We start from the raw sequence: 9,039 nt of genomic DNA, 5'->3' as shown, positions 1-9,039 counted from the left end.
ATTACATAAAATAATTTATTTCGTCTAAATCAAACGAGTTTGTTTCAAATTGTTAATCATCGAAATTGTGATTATTCAATCACTCTCATTTTTTTTTGTATAGCAGTGCTAATAGGGTAATAAAGAAGCCTGTAACCTTTTTTTTTTTTTCTAAATATTTATAGTTCCTGAGTAATGGTCAGTCAAATGTTTGACCTTTTAACACTTAAAAAGTTACTATTTGAATTTTGTGATTTTTAAACTGAGTTTAAAGGCAATTAGACAACTGCATCCTAAGTTTATTTTTATATTAGGAAGTATAGGTAGAACTTTCAAAAAAAAGAGTTAAAAAAACTGAGGAAAACCTTTCTTTAGTCTAAAAATCTTATGCTGAAATCATACATTCCAGAATTTGGGGCCTACTTTAAATACATTTATCTCAAAACGTAAAAGGTTTCCGCAAGGTATTTTATTATTTTTGGAAAGCGTATCCCATTGTAATTCTAATAGTTTAAAAAAATTCAGGGAGTATAACTTATGCAAATTGATACGCAAGCCTTTTTTTCGTTAGTATTAAAAAAAAAACTTTTTTTTATAAGTGTAAAAAAAAAGGACCCTTTTTATCATTGTTTTAAATTCTTATTACTCGAATAAATAATAATAAAGTTAGTCATACTCTAAACTATGGAAGTATCAATTAAAAATATTGAGAAGTCAATGAAAAAAATGCTTGAAAATCATAAAGTATTTATTTTAAAAGAGATTGGACGACTTCTTGAAATTAATTTTGCGAAAATAACATTTGCCAACACGAAATTAATAACAGATAGATTCAATAAAGTTGAAAATGATATGCAGAAAAACGCACTAAATATAATGAAAATGGAAAAAGTAAACGATGAAATAAAGGAAGGTATAAACTTCCAAGAAGATATAGTTATTAAAAAAATAAACGAAATTAATTATCGCATTGACTATTAGAAAAGAATCTTTAACGAAAAAAAAAATATGGAGTCAGAAATACAATCAAAAACTATTAGTATAATAAATGAAAAACTCATAGATTTAAAAAGTTGTTCAAGAAGAAACAATCTTAAATTGATGGTAGACACTTCAATATCTGAGCGCGTAATATCGATAATCGATAAAACGCGGCTAAAGAAAAAAGATCTGAGATTCTATGCCGACAAAAAAGTTTGAGGGACGTATGTTCTTCCATCGTTCAACCGATGACTTAAAATTGCAAAAAGTAGAACCGCATTTTAACAACATTAACAAAAATGTTTGTTTTTTTAATTTTTTTTTTAAGAGATAATTTGATTCAAAAATTAAGGTCGTTTTATAACCCAAATATTTTTGAAAGTATTTAGTGTTTTTTTGATTTTATAACAAAATCAATTATAGCATTATATTACCCTAATAGTGTGCATAATTTTGAATAGTAAGCGTTGATCACACAAAAAATATGCCTCCCACCAATAAGTTAATTTTTAAAAGTTAAAAAGAAAAAAAAAAATTTATTTTTAGCACTTGTCAATTTTCAAGACGGAAACTTTTGAATATTATATCACGCTATGCCAACAGTAAAAAAAGCAAAAGAACGTTGTTTTTAAAATGGTAAAGAAGCAAAATTCTTAACCTGGCGTTCTTATTGATTTTCTATGAACTCACTCTGAACATTGGCAAGCATTACTAAATTCATCAAATAAGGAGCAAGACTTAAATCAAGAATTTACAAATGTAAATTTGCAGATTGTCAATTCCGAAAGTTACACTTCATAAGAAATTTCATCTTTTTTTTTTTTTTTAACTTTATTTAGGTGCCCCAAGAAGACCTTGCGGTCATACCACAGAGCACCGCGGATGAGAATTTAATTGGAAGTTCACGCCTCTTTTATAACCGATGTTGCAAAACTTGCCCAGAGGTGGGATTCAAGTGGCCAAACGAAGATAAACCTTTTTGTGAAAAATCCTACCTTGAGTTAAACCTGCTGTTCGTTCTTGCAGCAACAGTTTTTTTAACAGAAATGTTCATATAAGAGTTTAGCATTTATTATCTTATACTTTTTATAAAAAAACCTTATATTAAATTATAATATTACAAAATGATATCACATCTTACGAACAAAGACAGAAATGCTAAAATCAATGCATGGAAAGAATTTTCCACATGTTCCAAAGTAGAAAGTATGCTAAAAAAGTAACGATTGCTTTTAGTTAAACGTACAGCGTAAACTTATTGCTGCCATTTTTATTGTTGACAATAAAAAAAAAGTAGCGCAAAAGAAGTTAAAGTGGAAATCAAAACGGCGTTCCGTCATAGCAAAAAAATTTGTTTCGCGCTAATATTTCGTCTTGTGGAAAACGGCCTTTAAAAACATTAAATCGATAAAAACCTCAAAAGTCATACAAAAAATTTTTTTTTTAACTGTTAATGTTTAGCTCTAACTTTTGGTCTTTGTTTTGTTTTCTTTTTACATTTAAAAAAAAAATGTTTAAGTGCCTTTTGATGGTATCGAGAAAATTCAAGGGATGAATGCGAAAAAATAGTTAAGGATATTTTTAAATAATCTTAAAATCAGCAAAGATATCATCATCGAAAGTGCGCCCTGGTCAGGTCGATTAATAAAACGTAAGGAACGATTGTTATCAAACTTTGAAATTTCAACGATAAAAAGTTAATTCTACAAAAATCAAAAAAAACTTCGCGGAACAGGTGTGTTTATTAACGAAGACTAAGGCAAAGGAAAAAATAGAAAAGTGTAAAAAACTCTGGGATGAAGTGGTTGAAAATGAAATGAGAATGAAATTAAGAAAAGAAAGTAAATACTAGGGGGGTCCAATATTAACTTTCTTGGATTTTGTAAAGTTTAACCACTTTTTCTTAATTTTTTATGCTGATTTCAAATCACTTAATCTTTTTTTTTTTATTATAATTATTTAGCCTTTTACTTCAATTTCAATAAAGTTGATTATTTTGACAAAGCAATTGTTAAACTAAATGAAATCATTACTATTATCAAAGTAGATTCCATGGTAACTTTTTTTCTTTTCACTTCATCAATAAAATGTGTAGTTAAAAATACAACAAAAATTAGGCATTATGCATGAAATTAGTCCATATAAGAAACAATTTGTAGCAATTATTAGTGAAAATGCGAAATAACTTCATAACAGCCGTAGTGCTGTGATTGGAGTTCTTTCTCAGAATCAAGAGGTCTAAGCTTTAATGTTGGCTCTGGCCAAATAAGCGACATTGGGAAGGCAGGAGGTGCGAACTTCCTCGTTAAATTGCTTTTCCACGATGCATTGTGGTAAGACACTTAGTTCTTCTTGGAGCAGCTTAAAAACTAAAAGGAAAAAGTCACCGTAGGTGATTTGTGTAAATTGTTGTGACTTTCAAAGAAGAAACTTTAAATTTTTTACCTTATTTTTTTATAGACATTAGACTGCATTTTTTTGTATTTTTATTAACAATTATGATTTTTAAAAAATGATCTACTGTATTACTAAAATAAACATCCCATTCATCAATTGTTTTTGAGATTTAACAGATTTTTCTCTTTTTCAATATATTTATTGACATCTGATTAGCAAATGGGCTGCCTTGTAATTTTAAAAGCTAAGATATAATTTATCTTGGACGACTAATGTAAAGCTTACAGTTCTTTTTTTTTTTGCTACCCGCTCTGTCTCAGTTGTTTTTGTCACTGGTTCCAACTGTATTTTATATTTTAAAATTTTTTAATAGAGACACATTTCCCGAAATATTTCTAAGTTATCTGAATCTTGATTTCACAATGGTATGGATATTTAAATATTACCACAAGACATTTTTGTGATCGACGGTATTTCCGAAGCCAATTGAAACGAGTGCCACGCTGACGCTTAAGTTCAATGTTATTTGTTATTGTTTTATAAATTGCAAAAACGTGATTAAAAACGTAATACATCAGTTATTCCATTATTGTATTTTTTTCCAAACCCATTATACTTGCAAGAATGATGCAACCATCCAAGTTTTTTTGTGCGTATTTATAAATTGCTTATACGACTACTGAGCAGCCAATCTTATTTAATAAAAACTTCCAAAAAATAATTTATTGTTGACTTCATAAAGACAACTTGTCTTCAATGAAGTAGCATATCCAGGCTGTAGCAAGTGAAGCAATTGCTATAGTCAGCTCAGTTTTTTTTTCTTTTTTTATTTGTTACATACATTTCTTTTTTCATGCAAAAGATAAAAATAATTTAAACAGAATGTGGAGGTTACAAGTAATCAAAATGCGGCGCTTCAAAAATTTATTCAAAATTGTAGCTGAGCAAAGTTGACTATGTTGTGGAATTTCGAATACGAAATTTCATTTGGAAAATTAAATTCTTTATTGAAAAACTCATTTTTTTAACAAATTTTGTCTCACAAGCCCATAAATTTTTGAAAGAATGTCAAATTTTTGCAGCGTATCAACTTAAATTAGACTGGGAGTTAGATATCTGCCATACATTTAAATCTTTTTTTATCAAAAAAGATTTAAATGCATGGCAAAGTCATTAAGTTCATTTAAGTTTCAAATCAAAAAAAAAATGTTTAAAGCTTGAGTAACTCTGAAGTTTGTTGATTGTATTTTTTCAGTTTTTTAACTTTATTTGGTTTACTGATCAGCGCAGCAGTTTTATGCCCATTAGGGTTAATAATGTAATATCTATATTCTATTGATTGTATACATGAAAAGATTGCGATGACGTATTGTCATCTTCATCTTCTTTGAGCCCCTATCTTTTTAATTCTTTATTTTATAAAGATCATTGTAATAAGAAAATATTATATTCTGTATTGTATGCACAAAAACAGTGCTTGTTGACAAGATTTTACTGTCTTCTTCGTTTTTTTTTTTTTTTTTGTTCTTTATTACATTTTAAACAACATGTCGTTATAAAATATAAAGTTTACAAGATTACAAGATAAGAATAATAAGTAAATGACAATAAAAAAATTTACAAAATTAGATCGATAAAAAATAAAAGAACGCCCGGACTCGAAGAAGACCGTTAGGTCTTGTCGTCGAGAACCGCTAACATAAACGTGATAATTTCTCGTAATATTCGTAGAAGATAAACATGATGTTTACAAATTTTTTCTTAACAAAATAATTCGTTAAAATTATTAAAACCTGATGTATATACTATACATCCAAAACAAAAAAATAAAAAAAAATTGCATAAAAATCTTAGTATATATATATATATATATATATATATATATATATATATATATATATATATATATATATATATATATATATATATATATATATATATATATATATATATATATATATATATATATAAGTATATATATATATATATACATATATATATATATATATATATATATTTTTTTTAAAGTTTTTTGAAAAATAGAAGGTAAAAAGGGGATATACAAATATATATATATATATATACATATACACACATACACACACATAAATACATATACACACATACACACATACATATATATATATATACACACATACATATATATATATATATATATATATATATATATATATATATATATATATATATATATATATATATATATATATATGTATATATATATATATATATATATATATCAATAATTATCAATACTATCAAATGATGCATCAATACTAGTCAACATTAGTCAATACTATCAAATGATACATCGCTAAAAAGGGCAGAAAAAGACTTTTATGAAACAACTGATGTTTGCTTATAGGGTTTAAAATAAAAGTTTTATGAAGCATAATAAGTTGATTGCAAAAAATGCAACAAATTTGTTAAAGTATTTTCACTTTACTCTTTAAATTAAGCTGAAATGCGCAATAAATTTGTTAGATTGATTTTTTCTTCAAGAATATCAAGCAGCAAATAATTCAGACATAAAACTATGTCAAAATATGTCGATAGAAAATATGTGGGACATATTTTATGTCGGCAGAAAATATGTCTAAAAATATGTCGACAGATTTGCCAGACTTATTACGTCGTAACAACCCTGTATATATATATATATATATATATATATATATATATATATATATATATATATATATATATATATATACATATATACATATATACATACGTACACATACATACGTACGTACACATACACACATACACACACACACACACACACACACACCCACACACACACACACACACACACACACACACACACACCCACACATATCTATATATATATATATATATATATATATATATATATATATATATATATATATATATATATATATATATTTATATATATATATATATATATATATATATATATATATATATATATATATATATATATATATATATATACAAATTAGTAAAAAACACTTATCTAACTTTTATCTTCTACTTTAGGTTTCGCTATTGCTGGATCATCAGGAAGAGTTCTTCCTGATGATCCTGAACTCTTCCTGATGATCCAACAATGGCGAAACTTAAAGTAGAAGATAAAAGTTAGATAAGTGTTTTTTACTAATTTATTATTGCTCTGTTCTTTAAGAACATTGAGCACTCTATTTGTAAAATACACTAACATAATTTACATATATATATATATATATATATATATATATATATATATATATATATATATATATATATATATATATATATATATATATATATATATATATATATATATATATATATATATATATATATTAGGTACGTGAGTAAAAATTTCAAATTGTTTGAATACTATAATATTATATATCATTAAAAAGAGGATTATTACAGTATTTTAGAAGGTAAAAAATTTTCAAAATCGAACTATTAGTTCAAAAGTTATGACGGTTTAAGTACCGATTTTGCTATATATGGATTTGTTGAAGAAACTGTGGTCAAAATAATGTTTTTCTTCACTTAAATTGTCATAACTTTATCAATTCTTATCGAAACACAAATATATTGGTGTCAAAAGATAAGTGTAAGAGTTGGCTACAACTTTATGTTAAACTCTAACCACCGGGCGTATTGGATGGACAGAGGGGGCACCAAACCACCACCTTGCCCGTATGAAACTGAACACTTTTTTCAGGAAAAAGTTCTTTTTAAAGACATAAGCAATATAAATATACAAAAAAGTTGTTTTAAATTCATAGTAAACCACCAAAATATATAAGAGGTATATGTTAACAATAGAGGTGGGTGTGGGGGTGATACCCCTTGTATCAAAAATGACTTGGTTTTATAAATATTTATATCTTTACTAAAACGAGTAAAATTAGTATACAATATAAAATTATGTTATACAAGTTCTTACATATACAAGTGGTGTTTCTATTACGGAAGGGGCGTATGCCCTTCCCCCCTCCCCTTCCCGCCGACCTAAAAAAAAAAATTGAAATTACTGTTTTTAAAATTTGAATAAATTTAAAAAAAAAATTGGAAATAAATTTAAAAATTTGAATAATAAATTTAAAAATGAAATTGGAAATAAATTAAAAAATAAATTCGTACCAGACAAACACTAAATATGGGAGATAAATGTAAAACTCAGAGTAGATATATTGATGATGTTTTAGTACTATAATATCAAAAAATATTTCAACTCTTGAAATATCTGATTGAATATTTAAAGTACGACAACAAAGAAGTAAAAAACATATTCCAATAGATTAAAAGATACATTAGTGGTGCATCCATGGTCATAAGAGAGTGGAGTACCATCCATATTTTTTATTTTTAGTGCCTCTCTCTTATGACCATCCATGATCATAAGAGAGTGGCACTAAAATAAAAAATAAAATCTTGTATTTATTTTGCAATTACAATCATGTTGAAAAGTTCAGATTGTACCTTACCAACTCGCTTAGATGATGATGGCACTAAAAAATAAAAGTATAATATACTATAGTGGCACTTTTATAACCATCGGTTATAAAAGAGTTCTCTTCCTCTTGATGGATTATCCAGACGAAGAGAACTCTTCCTGATGATCCAGCAATGGTGAAACTTCAAGTAGAAGAAAAAAGTTAGATAAGTGTTTTTTACTAATTTATTATTGCTCTGTTCTTTAAGAACTGTTCTTTAAGCACTCTATTTGTAAAATACACTAACATAATTTACATATATATACATATATATATATATACATATATATATATATATATATATATATATATATATATATATATATATATATATATATATATATATATATATATATATGTATACATATATATATATATATATATATACATATATATATATATATATATATATATATATATATATATATATATATATATATATATATATATATATGTATACATATATATATACATATATATATATATATAATTTACTATATGCAAATTTTTATATTACTTTGTAAAAATAAAGTTTATTTAATTTTCGTTTAGATGAAGTTGCTTTAGAGAGGATCAGTCAGTTATATCCCTATTATATGATTTAGTCATTTACTATTAATTTTCAAATGTAGTTCTTTATTATGCCTATATAGATTGTTGTCTAACAATATTATTTCTTGTTAGTTTTATTTTCGTATACTTAATATTTGGTGTTTGTCTGGTATGAATTTATTTTTTAGTTTATTTCCAATTTCATTTTAAAATTTATTATTCAAATTTTTAAATTTATTTCCAAGTTTTTTTTTAAATTTATTCAAATTTTAAAAACAGTAATTTCAATTTTTTTTAGGTCGGCGGGAAGGGGAGGGGGGAGAGGCTTACGCCTCTTCCGTAATAGAAACACCACTTGTATATGTAAGAACTTGTATAAAATAATTTTATATTGTATACTAATTTTACTCATTTTAGTAAAGATATAAATATTTATAAAACCAAGTCGTTTTTGACTAGCAGTAACAGTATCGAAAACAGTCAAACTGATTAATCTCGAAAAGCGACTTTCTGGAATTACATCGAAATTAAGAATAACATCGAAATTGTAAATAAAGGAATAGTATCGAAAATCCGAAAAGCAAAATAATCTCGAAATAGCTCAAAAGAGAATAATATCGAAAAGGGA

The sequence above is a fragment of the Hydra vulgaris genome, chromosome 01 (genome assembly GCF_038396675.1).
Source record: "Hydra vulgaris chromosome 01, alternate assembly HydraT2T_AEP".
Taxonomy (NCBI): domain Eukaryota; kingdom Metazoa; phylum Cnidaria; class Hydrozoa; order Anthoathecata; family Hydridae; genus Hydra; species Hydra vulgaris.
The sequence above is the reverse complement of the archived record's forward strand: the minus strand, read 5'-3'. Positions refer to the sequence as shown.